This window comes from Empidonax traillii, unplaced genomic scaffold (assembly GCF_003031625.1).
Source record: "Empidonax traillii isolate 1590-97213 ecotype Southwest subspecies unplaced genomic scaffold, ASM303162v1 scaffold1271:size254589, whole genome shotgun sequence".
Classification (NCBI taxonomy): domain Eukaryota; kingdom Metazoa; phylum Chordata; class Aves; order Passeriformes; family Tyrannidae; genus Empidonax; species Empidonax traillii.
Genome location: NW_020956464.1, coordinates 6,225 through 27,372, shown reverse-complemented (window position 1 = coordinate 27,372; position 21,148 = coordinate 6,225). Strand labels below are relative to the sequence as shown.

The 21,148-nt window shown below is 51.8% G+C and overlaps 1 long non-coding RNA gene across 1 annotated transcript; it reads right to left on the bottom strand.

Annotated features, from left to right (window-relative positions):
• Positions 1-429: 429 nt before the first annotated feature.
• Positions 430-19,667, bottom strand: LOC114069475. Its single transcript, XR_003573784.1, has 4 exons — positions 19,493-19,667; positions 10,615-10,617; positions 2,910-2,915; positions 430-441 (listed from the first exon to the last, which is right to left on the bottom strand). It is a non-coding gene; the product is annotated as an uncharacterized LOC114069475 (long non-coding RNA).
• Between the last annotated feature and the right edge of the window lie 1,481 nt (positions 19,668-21,148).

The following is a 21,148-nucleotide window of genomic DNA, read 5'->3' as shown; positions in this document are numbered from 1 at the left end:
ATAAAATTCATGCAGTATGGTATTTGTCAAAGATCCTGCCTATGTTAGTTTATACATGAGGAATCATAATCTCTGAGTGTAAGAAAGAATATAAATTTTCTTTTCCTGATCCTTTCCCCAAGACCTCCCCTGAAGCTGGAGGGCATTTCCATGTTTGCAGATGTGGAGGGGAAAAGAGTCCCAGCCCTGCCAGGGAGTACCAGAACTGGGTCTTTCCAGAACTGCTCTCTTTGCACTCCTCCCCTCTCCTTTGCTGTCCGTGTCCAAGGTCTGAGTGCTCTGGCAGCTCAGTCACTGTCATGCTGTGTGTCAGTCCTGGGACCACAGGCAGGGACAGGCCCTGGGCACTGCTGGGACAGGGCTGGGCTCCACACCAGCACTTCCATCAGCAAAGGGCTTCCCCTGCAGGCACTTCCTGAACGCTGAGCTTTTTTCCCAACACTGGTATGGAGAAGAAGTCCAAGGAATAGTCTTCAAAGTCTTGTTGCTTTGCTTGTTTCTCCATGGAGACAGTGCAGGGAGGACAGGGACCCACTGGGACTTCAGGGACTGAGGGCTGGCTCAGATGTTGTGTGTTGGTGGCCGATGGGGAATGGAGGTGACAAAGGATCTCCAGGTCACCTGCCAGGGGCTCTGCAGCTTGTGCTGGCTCTGATGGCAGATGAGGACTTGTCTGTGGGAAATGAGGAACTGCAGGAGAGCATAGAGGATCTGCAGGGACAGCCTGTCCCATCCAGTCAGCAGTGACTGGAGCCCTGGAGTAGAATCCTGCCCAGGGTGGAGTCACCCAGACAGAAAGAAATAAATCTTTCTAGGAAGTGGCAAAGAGAGCTCTGCAATCCCAGAGGACACAGCAGGTACAGGGAAAGGAGTTTGGAGAGTGTTTTTTGTTACCCACAGTGAACTTCCATAGGATGATCCTGGGCAGTCCCCAAAGCCATGTCCCAGCTCTGGAACAAGGCAGGGCCCCTCTCAGCACCCTCCATGGCCTCAAAAGAGCGTCAGTGGAAGGGAGCACCATCAGCTGGCTCTTAAGTCCATGAGGTTCCTCAGTGTCAGAAAGGCCCGTTGGTTCCATGAGGTTCCAAAAGGTTTCAGGGTTCCATTTTTCCATGAGGCCCCACAGGTCAAAATGGCCCCTTGGTTCCACCAGATCCCTGTGTCCCTGTGTTCCTTTGTTTCCAGGGGGCCCTGCAGTGTCACAGTGGCCCCTTGATTCCATGGGGTTGCACAGCATCAGCACAAAGCTGAGCCCATCCTGATGGAACAGCTGTGGAGGTTCAGAGGAACTGGGACAAAAGGGTTAAGATAATTGTGGAAGAGGGGATTGGCCAACACAGAGGAAAGATTTTGATGAGTAAACAAAAGGTCCAGGTAATGCTGAGGGTGCTAAAACACTGACTGTGCAAACACTCTTGATGGACCTTTACACACTTTGTAACCTCAAGCCACAACACTCCCCAAAAGTGCTGCCCCTCCCATTGAAAGGAATCCACTGCTCTAATTCCAAGACAGAAAAAGCCCAAACCCAGAACTCCAGACTCTTATTTGTCCTCCAATGCCCACCCCAATCCCAAACCTGCATTGTTGCTAGGAAAACACGAGCTTTAACCCTAACCCAGCCCAAAACCCTAATCATGAACCAGACCCTGCCAGCAGAACAACAAACCTGCCAAAGTTCTACCTAATCCCCACTCTGAGCTCTAAAGTCCAAGGCCTGACCATGAAGAACCCCCACAGCCCTTGGGAGCAGGGCAAGGACCTGCAGGGCCCAGAGCAGGCCCAAGGGGTTGGCAGAGCAATGGGAGGTGACCTGGATCTGCTCAGCTCTGCAGTGACCCCCAGGAGAGGGGCCTGGGCTCTGTCAGGGATGTCCTGGGGCACAGGGGCTTAGCATCAAAGCTAAGAAGGCCAAGTGCACATGGCAGCAGCCAGAGCTGGGGGACAGCAGAGCCATCAGGGAGGGCCCAGAAATGCTGCTGGGAGGGGGGTGGGAAAGCAGGAGGGGTGTGTGCAGCCTGCAAGGCCAGAGGAGCAGCAGGGACAGGGGAGCACAGCCTGCAGCAGACATGGCCAAGGGCTCTGGCAGGGCTGCAAGGCCCAAAGGCACCCAGGCCTTTGTGCCCTTGGCTCTGGCAGCTGCCTCTGCCACTCAGGCCACCACAAGCAACTTTCCTTTGTCTCCCTGCACTCCTGACCTGCAAGGATCTGCTCTAAGGAGTCCCTGGGGAGGCTTTGTCAGGTCCTGCCCTCAGTGGGGCCCAGCAATGCTTCAAGGGGACTGGGAGTTTGGCTTCTACTTCTTGAGCAGCTTCTTCAATCTTCTCTCAGTAGTTGAGGATGTTGCCTAAATGGCTGTGGGGAAAAAAAGACTCCAAGCCAAATTAGGTAGGAGATAAGATAAGGATACAAAGGTTTTAATGAGCCCCCAGGCTTTCTGGAATACCACCAGCGCCCGATCCCAAAATACAGATGTTCACAGTTTTTATAATGATTTTCACCCAATCCCGTCCAGCTACCACCCAGGTTCTGCCCCCGCCACGCCTCTTGGGAATTGGGTCTGGGGTCGTTTTGGGACCCCCTCTTCTTCATCTTCATCTTCCTCAGAGCACGTAATGTCCTTGGAGGCCTTCCAGAATTCTAGGCCTGAAGATTGTTGGGTCTACAGCTATATCTTGTTCCGTAGGGTTAGGGTGTTCTTCTACAGTACTACCTTGAAAAAGAGACTAAACAGGCTATGGAATTTAGGGAATTGATATGGGAATGGGTAACAGGGGTTTGAGCTGGTGTGTTAAGGGTAAAGGGATAATATGTTGCTACTCTAAAATCTACATTTACTACATAACTACTTCTAAGATCTACAAAAATTAAAAAAATCAAAAACATCAAAACTCAAAGGTATAAAGGACAATAGACTTTAAACACACTGTGGGGCTCATTGAAATACAGGAAATCAAATTATTTTCCTTCTTTTAATTATCTTGATGTTTTCAAGTCTTCAACAGCTAATTGGAGTTCCTTTGTAGTTTAGGGAATGAGAAAGATTTTAAAGTGGAAGTCACAAAAATATACTTTTTCTATGAAAGGGAGTGATTTACGCAGAGCCTTGGGATGCAAGAGGGTCAGGGTACAAAGGATTTGGACACAAAAAAAGGGGGCAAAAGATTAGTAGCACATAATCGTTGACCAACTTAACAGTTATTGATTGATTCAATAGCAGGTGCTACAGTTTAACAGTGACTGAATTAAAGATTCAAAATAACAACACTCACACCACAGTCAATTCACACCCACACCCAGGCAGAGATATGGGGACACATCAAGATCTGGGTGTGTGAAGGTCCCTCTCCAAAATTCTCCTTGTTGTCTGTGAAACAACCCCACACCTCCCTTTGTGTTTCCCAACTGACAAGGGTCACCCCTGGAGGAGTGTTTGTTGAGGGGGATCAGAATTGTCCTGGGCATCAGCGATGCTCTTTGCAGTGTTGCAAACTGGAGGGTTCCCGAGCTCCAGGAGTCTGCGAGAGGTGTCCCACTGAGAGGGAGGTTCTGGGGAGCTCCCAGGGCCTCCCTCAGCACCGCTGGGTGTGGGCTCACAAGGGCACTGGCTTTAGTTACCTGCTGAATTTCCATCCTCCTGCCAGTAATTACTGGAGTTTCCAAAATATTTGGGAATTGTATCCAAACTGTTCAATTTGGCGTGTGATTCTGGCAGGGAATGTTCCAAGGCTTCCCTGGGATGACTGATTATCCTGTGCTCACCACCTGTTACACTCAGGATTTTTCCCACCTGTGTCATCCAGGAGCCCCTGGTCCAGTCCAGGAACACTTCACCACACCCCTGGTCCAGTCCAGGGGCTCTTCATTGCTCAGCTGGTTTGGTCAGGAGCTTGTCAGGAGCTGCTGAGATCATCGACCAGGCCTGAGGACAATGCGGGGGATGATGCACCACCTCACAAACTTCAAAGAAAGATGAGACAAACTTTTTGTAGGGCCTAGAGATGGTGTGATAGGAAAAATAGATCTAAACTAAAAAAAGGCAGGTTTGAAGTAGATATAACCAAGGGTTTTTTACATAGGGGGTGGTGAAACACTGGCACAGGTTGCCCAGAGAGATGATTCCTCATCCCTGAAAACATTCAAGGTCAGGTTGGATGGGGCTCTGAGCAATCTGATGTAGTTGAAGATGTCCTTGCTCATTACAGGGGAGTAGGAATAGATGAACTTCAAAGGTCCCTTCCAACCAAAACTCTTCTATCATTTTACTGGATGCAAGGCTGCCAAGGATCACTCAGGTTTCAGACCCAGCTGAGCATCCCCTTTGCTGGCCCATCTGGCAGCTCTGCTAAAAAGCTGCTGCAAAGAACCTCCAGAGCTCAAGGAGCTTTTGTGCTGGGCTGAGCTGTGGCTGTCAGGCCTGGTGGGTTGGCTTTTGGCTGCCAGGGGACCACCAAGGTTCTCTCTTACTCCTCCTCCTTCTCCACTCCCCTTGCTGCCTGCAGGGTTGTTTCTCCCTCATTTCCCTCACTCCTCTCTCAGTTCCAGCACCCTGGATTTTATCCTTTCTCCGAAGGGTTATCCCAGAGGTGCCTCTGCAATTGATTTTTGACTCAGCTTTGGGAAGTGGCTGGTCCATTTTGGAGCCACCTGGAACTGTCTCTCTCTTGTCACAGAGTCAACTCTTGATCTCTTCTTCCCTAAGGCAAACCTGAAGCCCCCTCCCTGCTACCAAACCTGATACACAGGGTCAGGAAAGTGCCCAGGAATACAGGAGGTCACTGAGCCCATTATTATTATTCCTTAGGCTGCTTAAACAAGACTTTGTCCTCTTTCCTCTCCCTGCCTGCAGGTTCTCTCTCTCAGAGCAGAGCTGTGCTGGCCCTCAGCCGTGCTTTGCTCCAGAGCCTGCTGGGCTGGGGGCAGATGGCAATGGCAGAGGGGCTGAGGTGCCCCAAGGAGAGCAAACCCTGCTGTGCCCAGGCCAGAGAGACACAGGGTGGGCTGTGCAGCCTGGCAGGACAGGGCTTTGCTGCTTGGGGGTTCTCTGCCTCTGTGGAGGACCTGGAGGCTTCAGGTGACTGATCTGCAGGAAGGACAAGGTTCTTGAGGGAAATGTCCTTGGCTTTAGATATCCTGTGATCCAGGAACACTGTGAATATCACTGGTCTGTTCCTTGGCTGAAGCACCAAAGGGATGACTGAGGGTTTTCAAGCATTGGAACAGAATGTCCAGGGAAGTGGTTGAGTCACCACAGAATCACAGAATTGTTAAGGTTGGAAAAGACCTCCGAGATCATGGAGTCCAACCATTAACCCAACACTGGCATCTTCACCACTGAACCGTGTCCCCAAGTGCCACAGCTCAATATTTTCTGAAGACTTCCAGGGATGGTGACTGTAAGACCCCAGGTTTGAGCTATGAGCTCCTCAAAGGGTTTTTACTTTAAAAAAAAACATAGAAGGCACCAAAAATATCCACCCTCCAGATATTTTAAAAGGAGAAAGGAGAAGATGCTACACACGTTTTCTCAGGGGGTCAAATATCACACTTTTACTGGTAAACTTTAGAAAATAAGGGAACTGGGCAAAAGTTGAAAGGGCAACATTCAACCAGAACAGAGCATTCCCGAAAGCATTGACTGAGCAAGCCAACCCATGCAAGTCAGCTGGATGGTTTATTGACAATGTGTCCCGAGGGGCGCACCTCCAATGCAATAGAAACCCCTCCCCCTGCATTAGGAACATTTTGAATTCCTGAGGTGTTCAAGCGGAGCTGGGAAATTAACCCCAACTTTGCCAAAGCCCAGAGCCAGAGAGAACTAAGCAAGGAGGCCGCAGCTGCAGAGCAAAGGTCCCCCCAGTGCCTGTGTCCCTGTGGCCGCTGAGGCGGCAGCGCAGCTCCGAGGCCGTCCCAGGTCCCGGGGCAGCCGGGGCAGAGTCGCGGCCGCGCGTGCGGCACCAGCGGCGGTGACTGCGGCAGCCCCGCGGGACCGGGGGCTCCGGGCACAGACGCCGCAGCAGCCGCTGTGGCGGCGGAACAGCGACTCCGAGGCGCTGCAGGAGCGGGGGCTCCGCTTCGAGGCGCCGGCAGCGGGGGAAGCCGGTGCCGGGCCTTGCAGGGCAACGCAGTCCCAAAGCAGCAGCGGGGCAGCCTCGTGGCAGCGGCGGTTCCGGCAGACACGGTCCCGGCCCGGCGGGGCCGCGGGCGCTGAGGGGACGGCGCGGCGGCTCCGGGGGCAGCGGCCGGGGACTCCCTCTCTTGGCAGCCCCGGGCACCAAAGAGGAGCAGGGCCCGCCCTGGCATCAGCTTTGTGCTCTGCAGCTCTCACGGCATCTCAGCACGGGCTGCAATAGGGAAATGGAGCTAAACCACAACAGCCCCTCGTGGAACCGAGTGCTCACTGGGACACTGCAGATCCTCCTGCAATCGAGGAGCCGCTGGGACACTGGGGAGCCTCTTGGAGCCAAGGGAACCCTGGGATCTTTGGGAACAGCGTGGAATCTAGGGGCCACTGTGACACTGGAGGGTCTCGTGGAACCAAAGGAATGCTGGGACAAAGTGGAAACTCATGAAATCATCAGGACCATTGTGACACTCCAGGACCTCATGGAATCAAGGGTCCATTGTGACACTGCAGGGCCTCCTAGAACCAAGGGAACCCTGAGAGTTTTTGGAACCTCAAGCAATCAAGGGTCCATTTCTGGCAGGATGCTCTGCTCTGATTATACCTACAAAATGGTCAGAGAATACAAACAGTGCAAGCTCTCTGTGGTGAGTTACTGCTGGTGTCAAGGTTCTTTTTTTAATGCTGAATTCTGCATAAGCCAAAATGCTTCATGAAACTTCCAAAACACTGCCTTCTTTCTGAAGCAGAATTGGACAGATAAGCTGCTCCCTGGCCTGGAATATGTCTGGCAGTCAAACTCTTTCGACCTATAAAAGCCCTGTCCAACTTTCATGTGGCAGATTCTTCCCCAGACTTCCTTGAAGTGTGTGGAGCTTCTCCCATGAAGCAGGGACAACTCTTCATGGTCACTGCCCAGGGGTTAAGTGAAAGGGAGAAAACTACCCCCTGTTGTTGTGGGCTGAGTTACCTCAATCTTTTTGCTGCCCTGATCCAATTTCCTTAATAGAATGACTTTGATAGACTGCACTGTCCTATCTTACACTATACTGCTAGGAGTTTATGGCTTTTATACTGTGTAGTAAATAATTCTGATTGAGGTATTTTGTCTGTTCATTTTTCTGATCAATTTTCGGTTCATTTGTCATAATAAATATTAATTTTTATATAAATATTTCTTATTGACAATCACTAAAACCTGCAGGATACAGTGATTTAATTAAAACTTCTATAATTCCTTCAATTTAAACCACAATCTGAGCCTGAGGTTGGATCCAGCCACAGGCATCTGGCAGGAATTTAGAAAGCAAGGGGGTCCTTTTTGCCCCTCATAGCTCAACAAGAGGCTTCTCCAAGAAACTTTGTCCAAGCCTTCCACCCCCACCCCCAAGCCGTGACACACGGGCATGTCTTGTCCATGCAGGGCAAACATGGACTGCTGAGCTGGTCATTTGCTGTCCCTCCTTGAAGGGAAGAACAACCTCCCTGCCCTGGACTGAGAGGCCAGTGCTGGGAACGGTGCTGGCTGTGCAAGGGCACTGCTGGGTGCCCCCACCCTGAGCCCTCCACACTTGTGCTGCTCATGCTGTTTTCCTCTGCAGGGCCTTGTGTTGGGCACAGCCTGCAGAGCCAACTGGAAAGCAGATGGAAGCTGTCAGGCCCTGCCCTGAGGAGATGCCCCTGCAAGATGGCAGTGCTGCTGCAGAGGTCAGCTCTGTGCCAGCAGTGCCCGTGGCTGTCCCTGCCTGTAGTCACTGCCCAGTCCTGCAGCAGGACTGACCTCGACTGCCCGAGCACTGAGGCCTCAAACAACACAGGGCTCTGCAGGACAGTGGGCAAGGGCAGGAGGAGGAGAGCATGAAAGAAGAAGGGCTGCTGCTCCCTGTCAGGGCTGCTCTGCTGGAACTCTTTTGTTGCCCAGCTCTGCATAGAGACACCGACCCTGCAGCTCCAGAGAAGTCAGAGAGGAAAGATGTCAGGGAAACCAGTCAGGGCAGAGTTGTTTATTTTGTTTAAGCACACGGTGAGTACAATTTCCAAATTTTACAGCCAGACTAGAAAGGCAAACACTGAACTAAATATGGTGTTAATAACAAAACTTACGACCCATACAAGTAGGAAAAAAAAAAAAAAGAAGATAGGAGTCTTTAATGAAATACATGAGAGCATTGGCCTTTAATGAGGTAGATAACATGGAGAACAAGAAGAGTGTATTGCTTCTCAAAAACACCCAGTTATCAGTTTCTTCAAGGAATCCTTGAGATCCTGGTTCCTCAGGCTGTAGTTGAGGGGGTTCAGGGCTGGAGGCACCACCGAGTACAGAACTGACACAATAGGATCAAGGGATGGGGAGGAGATGGGGAGTTTCAGGTAGGCAATGAAGGAGGTGCTGATAACAATAAAGACCATGGTCAGGTGAGGGAGGCACGTGGAAAAGGCTTTGTGCCGTCCCTGCTCAGAGGGGATCCTCAGAAAAGACGTGAAGATCTGCACATGGGAGAAAACCATGAAATTGCAACAACAAAAACAAAAAAAAACAACTTATCATAAAAAGACCAACTTCCCTGAGATAGCCTGAGTGTTGGCAGGAGAGCTTGAGGATGTGTGGGATTTCACAGAAGAACTGGCCCAGAGCATTGCCCCGGCACAGGGGCAGGGAAAATGTATTGGCTGTGTGCAGCAGAGCAGTGACAAACCCAGAGGCCCAGGCAGCTGCTGCCATGTGGGCACAAGCTCTGCTGCCCAGGAGGGTCCCGTAGTGCAGGGGTTTGCAGATGGCAATGTAGCGGTCGTAGCACATCGTGGTGGGGAGGTAATTGCTGAGATGAAGAACACAAAGAAAAAGACCTGAGCAGCACATCCCGTGTAGGAGATGGTTGTGGTGTCCCAGAGGGAGTTGTGCATGGCTTTGGGCACAGTGGTGCAGATGCAGCCCAGGTCTGTGAGGGAGAGGTGCAGCAGGAAGAAGTCCCTGGGGGTGTGCAGGTGGTGATCGCAGGCTACAGCGCTGAGGATGAGGCCGTTGCCCAGGAGGGCAGCCAGGGAGATGCCCAGGAAGAGCCAGAAATGCAGGAGATGCAGCTCCTGCCTGTCTGCAAATGCCAGGAGGAGGAACTGGGCCATGGAGCTGCTGTTGGGAATTTGCTGCTTCCTCAGAGTGTTTGGATCTGTTGAGGAGGAGAAGTCAATGCTGAGTTAGACCTGGCTGCTGCAGCCAAAAATGACACCTCTCACAGCCACCCCACTCTCAGGCTCTCTCTTCAGTCAGACCACCCGGAAGCTCCCTCCCCTGAGGTCTGGCTGTTGCTGCTTGAGGGCACCATTTAAAGCAGAAACTCTGGGATGGGCTCCCAAGGACTCCTTTTTCCTCTGAAGGAAGAGGGAACTTGGAATGCAGGGTGATTTACAATTAAATGTGCTCCTGATACATCCAAGAGCTTCTTAGTTTTGCTGTTTGCAATTTGCCCAAATGAAGGACTGATCTGAGGGAATTCTTTGTGTTTGTTCCCCAGTTGCACCAGCCACAGTTAGGAGTGATTGTGGATATTGGAAATCCCTGACATTTCCATGCACTGCAGGTCAAGTCTTGTGGGTTCTAAGGGCACAGGGACGGTCCCTCAGTGCAGACAGAAGAGCTGCTCTGCCCATCAGTCTGTGCTCAGCTGCCCTGTGCGGGCAGCTTGGAGCTGGAGGAGCATCATACTCAACTGTTCCCCTACAGAGAAACTGCACAGATGGCCAGGAATCTGTGTCCAAAGAACAGATTGACACACTCCTCACTTTTTCATCTCGGCCCTCTCAGCTGCCCAGAGCATTTCCATGGACTTAGCACAGTGGAGTTTTCTCCATGGGGATCCTGTGCAGCACAGAGATACTCTGGCAGAGCTGTGCCCTCCTGGAGGGCACCTGCAGCCCTGCAGGACACCCAGGAAAACAACTGAAGAGCTTGAAGTTCCTGGAGGGAACAGCAGCACACATAGGGTTTGTGTCTGCACCGGAATCTGCCCCCCCAAACCCCACAGTGGCTCAGAAAAGCCAAGGGTGAGAACAAGGAGAGCCCAGGCAGCAGGGGATGGCAGGGAAATACCCCAGTGCTGCTGCCAAGGGAGGAGTGACAGCCAGAGAGAGAGGAAAATCAGGGTCTTGTCCTTGCCTGGGCTCTGGCTGCTGCAGGGCAATGCCCAGCCCAGCCCCCATGGGCCTGAGGGCACAGGTTCTGCTCAGGCTGGCAAAGGAGCCCAGGCAGGAGCTGCTCAGGGAAGGGCTCTGAGCCACAGACACAGGCAGGGAGGGGCCACATCCCCTGGCCAGCACTTGTGGCAGCAGCTGCCTCTCCCTCCCTGCCTGTGTGTGTGTGTGAGGAGCTGTTCCTGCCAGCAGCCCCTCCCTGTGCCCAGCTCAGCTTCCTGCCAGTGCTGCCAGAGCCCATCCCCAGCCCAGGGCCCAGGAGCAGCTCTGCCTGGGCAGGGGCTGCAGAGCAGATCCCAGACCCCCTGCGCCAGCTGGGAAGGGGCAGGTGTTGGCAGTGGATGTGCTTCCTGAGAAGGGCCTCTTGCAAATGGCAGCAGGTGCAGCTGAAGCTGGGAGGAGCCCTGAGCCTGCAGCTGAAGGGCCCTGCGCAGCCCTGGCCTGCCAGGAGGGCTCACTGCTTCCCCCCACCCCTTCTCCCTGCAGGGCCATGGCAGCTCCTTGGCCAGGCTGAGAGCTGCCCCTGGCAGGCAGCAAAGTCCCTGCCCCAGCACACACAGCCCTGGGGAGCAGGACCCTGCTCTGCCCCACAGCCCTGGGCACCCCTGGCTGCACCCCCACCTTGCCACCCCACAGCCAGCCCTGGCACATGGAACCTTCTGGCCCTGGGCCTCTGATGGGGCAGCAGCAAGTCCTGCTCTGCAGCAGCTTCTCCTGCTGCCCCCTAGCAAAGCCAGCACAGCCATCCTGACAGTTCCTGCCAGGGCTGGCATTTGGCAGCTGCAAGAGCCACTTGCAGCAACTCACCTGCACTGCTCTGCAGCCACAGCCTTCCCATGCCAAAGGGCTGCCAAGGTTCCTCCCGTGAGGAGCTCTGTCCTGTCCTCCCAGCCCAGGATCCCTTTCATCTCCTGTCTGCCCTTGCTGCCTGCAGCTCCTGCCCTGCTCTGCCATAGGGTCACTTCCTCTGCCCTGCAGGGACTGGGAGAGTCCTTCTGAAAGATCCTACAAGCTGTGGGCTGTGGCAGCTTTAGGAGATCCCTGCAGGAAGGGAAGTTTCAGTGTCCTCCAGCCAGAGAATTCTTCATTCAAATCCTTGGAAGGTTTCTCCCCTAGTGAGAGCTCAGTCCCATCCTAGCCCAGGCTGCCTCTCACCTCTCTGCCTTCTCTCCTGTGCCCTGGATGCTGCAGGCAGTGCCCTCATCCCTGCTTGACTGTGCAGAGAAGGTGCTCAGCAGCAGAGCTATCTCTTCGAAGCTCTTCTTGATTGCCGGGAGCTCCCTGTGTGCCTGGAGCCCGGCCGAGCTCAGCAGCACAGCAACAGCCCCAGGCATTTCATCAGCCTTGGGGGCTTTGAGGATGAGTCCCTGAACATCAGACCCTGAGGAGAGTTGCAGGAACCTCTTGAGAAACTGTCGGGGTTTCAGTGGCTTCTGGGGGGTCTCTCCCGGCGCTGTGAAGGTTCCTAGGGCTGAGATTACCTCTTCCCTCCCCGCTGCCTGCCCTCGTGGCGTGGACAGGCAGCGGAGGGGCCTCTGTCCGGAGAGAGAGAGAGCACGCAGCACGCAGGGAGGCCAGCAGGAAAAAGAGAGTTTATTCAAATGTCCCCCAGCTTATATAGGCTGGTGGGGAGAGTGGTGATTGGACATTTAGATAGCCAATACAAAGAGACAATATCCAACATAGGAACCAATGATATTCAAGTGAGTTATCAGTTTTTAACCCTTACAATTCACCCTTTCTTATTTATAATAAAGACAAACATTTGTAATTTTAAGGGGATTTAACAATGAAGATTTTGTAGTCAAACCTGGGGTAAAAGTTGATACAAAGGTTGATATGAAAATGGGAAAGTGAGTAAGACAATTTGTATTGAACTTGAGAAAACAGGTAATTTTAAGACTTATGTTCCTATTATAAAAAGAGAAATCTCGAAATTAGATTTTACTTGAGTCTGTTTGGGTGACTCTACCTGAGCTATCTGTTTTCAGGGTTAGGGGGATACAGGAATATGCCAGGGCTGCTCTCATGCACCGAGACGTCAGCTCTGGGCGTTCGCCCGACGCAGAACGTTTTCTGCGTTGCTGCTGCCCCCCTCCTTCACAGCAGAAGTAAGGACAGCCATGCCCTATCCGGCCCATTTGGCGAACGCTGATTGGACAGGGAAACAGGGAACCCCGGGACAAGAGGTTTTCCTTTGGCGAGAAGCCAACTGCCCCTAGCTCCAGGGGGGGGGGAAGTTTTCAGGGTTAAAGGGATGTAGGAATATGCCAGAGCTGCTCCCACCTTCACTGGGACGCCAGCTCTGGGCGTTCGCCCGACACAGAACATTTTTCTGTGCTGCTGCTGCCTCCCTCCTTCACAGAAGAAGTAAGGACAGCCATGCCATATCCGGCCGATTTGACGAACGCTGAGTGGATGGGAAACGGGGAGCCCCGGAACAAGAGGCTTTCCTTTGGCGAGAAGCCAACTGCCTCTAGCTCTGGGGGGGGAAAATGCTCCCTCCCCGCCCCCCACCTTTACCCCGCGGCTGCTCATGGCCCCCTAGAGAGCGAGCGACAGCGCCGACAGCCAGGTGGCAGGGAAAACAGGCAGAGAGGTCTTTACTTTCACTGGATCTCTACTCCTCACATTTACTTCTGAGTGCATTCTGTGCGTGGAGATTTCTAAATTAATAATAGGGAACAAAAATGCATTAAGTTGGGGGAGGTTGTTATTGGGTTTCCTTTGTTTTGATGATGACGGGAAAAATCTGTAAAAGTAAAACAATCTGGAAATTAACATATGAACAGTAAAGGAGAAGAACCGGTTTGGGTACTTTGAAGCTAGATTGTAAAGAAAGAAAAAAAAAGTTGAGGGAACAGGGTTGGGGGGTGCGCAGGCAGCGTGGCTGGATCGACCGCGTGGCTGGAGGTGGGCGGTCTCTCGGCGCTCCCCCGGTGTCCAGAGCGGAGTCGAGCGATCCGGGCGGCGGCACGGCTCTAACTGGGCACGGAGCAGCAGAGTCCAGCTCACATTCCGGGAGCGGCAGCCTCCGTCTCCTCTTCCTGCAGTAGGGGCGAAGAAAAGTCCCTGCGTCGGGGCTGAGCGGGGAACATTCCAAGGGCGGCGGCTGACGCTGTTCCTGCGGTTCTCGCTCGGCTTTCTCCATCCAGCGGCGGCAGAGACGTGGCAGGCAGTTTGAAAATGCCGCTCCTCCGTGCTGGGGACACGTGCCTCGCGTGCAGTTTCTGTGTTGTTTTTCAAAGTCCGCACCACGTTGCACTCAGCAGCCCCGCGACGCTCCGCAGCCACCGCCGCCGAGCCGAGACCACACGGCTTGCCTGCAGGTCCCTCGGCCCTCCGCCCCCCTGGGCTACAGAGTCGGCGTGGCACAGTTCAAACGCCGGGCGCTCAGCAGAGCCGGCATTGCTGTTTAAAAACGTCTCTCCTCCCCGGTAACGCAGAGACAGGATTAGTCAATGGGGGAGGGGGAGCGAGCTGTTATCGTTCCCACTGTTTATATTCAAAAGTATATTTTAAAATTGTTTACCGATATCGTGGGCGGAATTCTTGCCGGCATTCTCCACCAATTGTCGGGGTTTCAGTGGCTTCTGGGGGGTCTCTCCCGGCGCTGTGAAGGTTCCTAGGGCTGAGATTACCTCTTCCCCCCCCGCTGCCTGCCCTCGTGGCGTGGACAGGCAGCGGAGGGGCCTCTGTCCGGAGAGAGAGAGCACACAGCACGCAGGGAGGCCAGCAGGAAAAAGAGAGTTTATTCAAATGTCCCCCAGCTTATATAGGCTGGTGGGGAGAGTGGTGATTGGACATTTAGATAGCCAATACAAAGAGACAATATCCAACATAGGAACCGATGATATTCAAGTGAGTTATCAGTTTTTAACCCTTACAAGAAACCAAAGTGAGATTCAAACTGTAAAGTTTCTTGTAATGTTAATGGGTCCCACTGAGGGACCCAACTGAGAAAACATCCCCAGGATCTTATTAGAGCTCAAACCTCGAAACTGTGATGACAGATCAGAGAATCACAAAGTCACCAAGGTTGGAAGAGACCTTCAAGATCTTTTGGTCCACTTGTCAACCAAAACCATCATAACCACCCCTAAACCATACCCCGAAGTGCCATATCCAGATGCCATCTGAACACTTCCAGAGACTCCACCAGCTCCCTGGGCTAGTTCCTCCAATGCCTGAACACTCCTTCAGTGGAAAAAGTTGTTTGTAATATCAAACTTGAACCTCACCCAAGGCAACTTAAGGTCATTTCTTCTTCCTTTCACTATAAACTTGGTAGAAAAGACCAGCGCCACCTCACTAAAATCTTGTTTGGGATCATCGTAGGTAGCAGTGCACATTGTAGAGGGGTGCACTCTGAACCTCCTCTTCTGCAGACTAAGGAACCCCAGTTCCCTCAGCTGCTCCTCATCAGACATGTTTTCCTGGCCCTTCCCCAGCTCCGTTCTCTTCTCTGGACATGCTCCAGCCCCTCCAGGGCCTTTTTGCACTGAGGGGCCAGAACTGGACACAGTACTCAAGGTGGGGCCTCCCCAGTGCCCAGCACAGAGGGACAATCACTGCCCTGGTCCTGCTGGCCACCCTGTTCTCCAGAAAGGCCAGGGTGCCCTTGGCCTTCTTGCCCCCCTGGGCACACTCTGGCTCATATCCAGTCACTGTCAAGCAGCAACCCCAAGTCCCTTCCTTCTGAGCAGCTCTCAAGCCCCTCTGCCCCCAGCCTGGAGTGTTCCAGGGGGCTGTTGTGACCCAAGTGCAGGCCCTGACACTTGGCCTGATTGATGCAGCCTGTCCAGATCCCTCTGCAGAGCCTTCCTGCCCTCCAGCAGATCCACACTCATACCCAACTTCATGGTATCCGCGAATTTTCTGAGGGGGCACGTGATCCCCTCATCCAGATCACCAATAATGATGTTAAACAGGAGCAGCCCCACCCCTGAGCCCTAGGGAACCCCACTAGTGACCGGTCCCACCTGGATTTAGTTCCATCCCCCACCACTCCCTGGGCCATCAGCCAGTTTTTCCCCCAGCAAACAGTTCCCTCGTCCAGGCCATGAGCAACCAGTTTGTGCAGGAGATGCTTGGGGAGATGGGGTCAAAGGCTTTCCTGAAGTCAGGACAGACACATCCACAGCCTGTCCCTCAGCTGCTAAGTGGGTCTTTTGTCAGAAAAGGAGACCAGGCTGGTCAGGCAGGACCTGCCTTTCCCAACCCCACGCTGGCTGGGCCTGATCCCCTGGATGTCCTTCCTGTGCCATGGGATAGTGATGGGAGAAATAGAAACTTGACTCACAGTGTTCCAGAATGCCCAAAGAAGGGACAATGTACTCTTATAGAAGTCCTGGAGAATTAGATCAGGGATGTAACTCAGACTAACAGGATGTAAATAAGATCTGTTTCCCCAGATAAGATGAAGAAGAAATGTAACAGTTTTTGGTGGTGGAACACCATCATGATATGCCTGCTCAAGGACTGAGGGCAAGACAACAACCTTTGGACCTGGAGAAATCAAAGAAGAACATCTTATAAATATGTACCCAGTGTGTGCAATAAGAAGCCCTATCCATCTGTCATTTGGCACCTTCAGTTAGGGAAACTTTCCTTCCAACGTGCAGTGCTGAAAAAAGAACAATTTCTGTCTTAATATTTACAAATTGGGGTTGAGGTGTTTGTTTCTGCCACCTTTTGGTATCAGGGCCATTGTGACACTTAGGAACCTCCTGGAATCCAAGGGCCATTGCCACAGTGCAAGACCTAATGGAGCCAAAGGCCCTTGGACCCTGGGGCAGCTCACAGAATTCAGGGGCCTTGATGACACTCCAGGGCATCATAGAACTAAAGGAGTCCCGGGAAGGTGCTGAACCTCATGGAATCAAGGGGGCTTTGTGACACTGTGACATTGTGACACTGTGACCCTGCAGGGCCATGTGGAGACAAAGGGACCATTGTGACCCTGTGACATTGTGACACTGTGACCCTGCAGGGCCATGTGGAGACAAAGGGGCCATTGTGACCCTGTGCAACTTCACAGCACCAAGGACCATTGTGACCCTGCAGGGCCTCATGGATTCAAAGGAGTGCTGGGACACTCTGGACCTGATGGAATCACTGTGCAATTGGGACACCACAAAACCTCATGGAATCCTCAGGACCACTGTGACATATGGGAATCTTCTGGAATCAAGGGACCATGGTCACAGTGCAGGGCCTTCTGGAGCATAAGGGACCATTGTGACACTATGGAACCTCATGGAATAAAGGAACCTATGAGACACTGGATTATTGTGATAATTCTTGACTCAGAACAACTCCAGTGTGTGTGTGGGTGGGGAAGGGACAGGTCGAATTTGCTGAAGGTGAGGTGCTGCCCTGTTCCATTGCCCAGACCTTGGAGCCTCCTTGGGCAGCCCTGGAGCTGCTGTCAGTCCCAAGCAGCCCGGGAGCTCTGCCCCATCCCACAGCCTGTAGCCACTAACCCAGCTCCAGACTGGCTCCAGCACACCAGGAGCTCTGCCCCTCAACCTTCTGGAGCCCCAGAGTGGCCAGTGGGCCACAAGTCCCCCCTGGGGGTGGGCACAGGGGGCAGAGCAAATCAAAGGAGCCCCGTGCAGCCATCATGTGGTCGGACCCTCCATCTGGGCATGGGAAGCTGGACTGGCACGAGACTGTGTGTGGGAGCTGCAATTCTCTCTTCTTCTGTCTTTACTTCTTCTCTTCATCTCCTTTCTCAATAGTTTGAGTCATTTATAAAACCAGATGGTTTGCTTTTTGCTGACTTTTCTTGATTGGCCTGTGATCAGTCAGTGCTTTGGGGAATGCTCTATTCTGGTGGAATGTTGCCCTTTTAATTTTTGCCAAGCTCCCTTTTTTGCTAAAGGTTCAAGTTATCATCATGGCTGGGCTTTGCAAACGAAGATTTGAGAAGGGCTCTACCCACACTTGCTACAAGCGCACTGATGGCTAAAAAGGCCAATGAAAGATAGACAAGTCCGGTTGCAGAAGGCACAGCAGAAAGACTCCCTTGGTGATATTGACAAGGCACGATTCTTTCTGCATTGTCTTTTCTCCTCGAGAGTGATCCTGTGTGTGTTCCCAAGGAAGCAGCAGCGTTATAGATGGTGTGTCTCCAGGCCTCCCGATTGGTGGCCAGGGTATACCAATGGTGGTGATCAATATGGCCAAGGCTGAGGGATTGTTTCAGGCAGTCCTTGTATCTCCTCTTCGGGGCTCCTCTCTTGCTGCAGCCAGTGGCAAGTTCCCCATATAGCACGATCTTAGGGAGGCAGTAGTCCTGCATCCTGGAGACGTGCCCTGCCCAGCGCAGCTGTGTTCTCAGCAGCATGGCCTCGATACTTGTGACTGCTGCCTGTTCAAGGACAGATGTGTTGGTCACATAATCCGTCCAGTGGATGGTTAGGATTGTACAGAGGCAGCACTGATGGAAGCGTTCTAAGAGACGCAAGTGGTGGCAGTAAATGACGCCTGATTCAGACCCATATAAAAGAGTAGACAGTACAATGGCTCTGTAAACACTGATCTTTGTATTTTCTTAAGTGTTTGTTTTGCCAAACTCTTTTATGGAGTTTACCAAAAGCTCTGTATGCCTTTGCTAACCTGTTGTCTATTTCTGCATCAATCTTACCGTCTGAGGAGATGATGCTTCCCAGGTAATTAAATTGCTAGACTGATTTGACCTCTGATTTGTCAATGGTGATATGGGGATGATGGAAGACTTCCTGAGGTGCAGGCTGATAGAAAACTATTTCTTCTTCACTCTGACTTCAAGCCCAAAAAGCTCAGCAGCCTCTGCAAAGCAGGATGTTAAAGGTTGCAGAGCTGCTTCTGTGTGGGTGACGAGGGCAGCATCGTCAGTGTAAAGCAGCTCACATACAAGATGATTTAAGGTCTTACTGTGGGCTTTCAGTCAAAACTTAACTTCTCAAGGCCCTTCCCCATCTTTGTTGCTTCCTTTGGACACTCTCTAATGGCTCAATATCTTTCTTATATTGTGTCCCCCCAAACTGCCCCACTATTGCAGGTGAGGCCCCCCCAGGGCAGAGCAGAGCGGGAAAATCCCCTCCCTGATGCCCCCAGCACAGGCTTGGCCCTCCTGGCTGCCAGGGCACTGCTGACTCAGGGCCTACTGGCCACCATCAGGACTCCCAGGGCCCTTTCCTGGCACTGCTTCCCAGCCTCTCATGCCCTGCTCTGTCTTTCCATCTGTGGTCGCCCCATCCCAGGGGCAGAATCGGGAACTTCCCCTTGTTGAACTCCATGTGGTTGGTGATTCTCAGCCCTCTGATCTGTCAAGGTCTCTCTGCCGAGCCTCTCTGATCCATGAGGCCCCTCAGGGTCCAAATGGTCCCTTTGTTCCCTGAGGTTCCCGGGGTTCTCCATAAGACCCTGCAGTGTGACCGTGTCCCCTTAATTCCACGAGTTTCTGAAATGTCTCAGGGCTCCTTTGGTTCCATAAGGCCCTGTCATGTCAAAATGGCCCTTTACTTCCATGAGGTTCTGCAGTGTCCCAGTTTTCCTTTGCTTCCATGAGGCCCTGCAGTTTCACAATGAACCCTTGATTCCAAAAGGTTCCAAAATATCTCTAGGTTCCTTTGCTTCCATGAGGGCCATCAATGTCACAATGGTTCCTTAGTTCCGTGAGTTTCCATAGAGTCCCTGAGTTCCTTTGCTTCCATGAGGCCCTGCAGAGTCCCAGTGGCCCCTTGATTCCCTGAGATTCGGAAATGTCACAATGGCCCCTTGATTCTAAAAGGTTCCACCCTGTCCCAAAATTGCTTGGGTTCCATGAACCCTTTCAGTGTCACACTGGACCCTGTTTCTCCAGGGGAAGAGGGTCAGCACAAGACACACAGACACTGACTCTAAGGAACAAGGGTGTAATTTCTCCACCCAAAGCCAGGCCAGGGCCTAAGGGGCAAACCGAGGGACTCAACTTGCACCACCTGCTGCCAAACAAGGCCAGACATCGACTGCCATGGCCTTGACCGGGATCTAAACACAGAAAGATAAATACATTCATATTTTGCACATTTCACAATCATACATATTTTAGTAATGAACAAATACAAATATTTTCCACTAATGAGTGGATACAAATATATCTTACACAGATACAGCCCTATCCTACTACAGATTTCACTGGTGCTTATACACAGTTTTAGCTCCTGAGCGGATACGCGGAGAAATAGAACATTAGGTTGGAAGGTTCATCCAGAGGCCAACTTTGGCTCAGGGGATGTTGTTCAGGCCTCAGTACTTCAACTGCAGAGCCCTGTGGAACCAAGGGGCCATTGTGACCCTGTGGGGCCTTGTGAAACCAAAGGGACCCTGTGATACTGTGGAAATTCATGGAGATAAAGGAACCCCTGGACACTGTGGAACCTCATGGAATCAAGTGGCCACTATGACATCACAGGGCTTCTTGGAATCAAGGGGCCGTTGTGACACTGTGGAACCTCATGGAACCAAAGGAACCCTGGGAAACTGTGAAACCTCGTGGGGTCATCAGGGCAACTGGGATGCTGTGGAACCTCATGGAATGAAAGGGTTTAATTGTGACACTGTGGGGACTCCTGGAACCAAAGGGACCCTGTACCTGTGACTGATGGACACTCGAGGACCATTATCCTGACTGAATCCGGACTCTAATGGGCACCAACACAGGATCAGTTCCCCATGGATATTTCCCACATTCTGAACTACCCTTGTCATTGTATAAGTTTGTGATTTTAGCTTCTCTAATAACCTTGGATGTTCAAGTATATCCTCAGCAGACAGAAAAGTGGGTGTATGTCCAGATGTAAGAGAAGGAGCTGCTCAAGCAGAAATGGGAAGGACTTTTGTCTCCCAAGATGGTTGTGGAAGATCTTGGAGGAGACTCCCAAATTCCCTGTATGGAAATAAAACAGCTCCAGACACAGAGGAACCAACTGTCCTGGACAGTGCAGTGAACAATAAATCTGCTGCAGGTAAAGCTGCAACAGAATAAGAACCTCGAAAGTGAAAATCATGAAATGGTTTATCTTTTTTATATTTATAGGACAATGTTTCTAGGACTGCAGCGTGGTGATTTACCCCTGGATTAGCCAGCTGTCCTAACAGAGCCTTGCAACTAACAACGATAAAAGAAAGAAAAGAGACCAAAGTCCCTTTTCCAAAGGGCCACTCCAATAGAACACACACAGAGCAAATGCCACCTGAGCCTTGGAAGAGAAGCTCACCCTGAAAGCCAACACAGGCTGTGACACTGAGAACAAACAGCAGGAACTGCTGGATTTGTTCTCCGTTTCCCACTCATTCAAATAAAAGCATTCGAATGATGGGACTTCCAACAGCAAACATATTGTCCAGTGGTCTCCCTCCAGCTGGAGTGATGCTCCTTCTAGAAGGAAAAGCAGCCCAAACTCTCCTAGATCAACAAATGCTCATCCTGGTCGCTCCCCTGGGGTTGAGAGATCTGCCTGCTGTCTCCTATGGTGGTTTATATCAATCTCTTCTTAATGCTTGTTTCTTTGGCTGGTTTTGATAAAATTTCTTTATTAGAATTGCTTTGATACAGTGCACTGTACTACTTTATGCTATATTATACCCTACTAGTAGGTTTTTAGTCTTTTCACCCTATAGTAAATCATTCTGATTAAGACTTTTCATCTGTTTTCACTTGCCAGTTCATTTGTCATAATAAACAATTCATTTTATATAAATACCTCTGATCTGCCATCATTAAAACCTGTGAGACAAAGTGATTTAATCACACCTCTGTAATTCCTTAAATTTACACCATTGACACAGCCGGAGGCTAAGATTGGA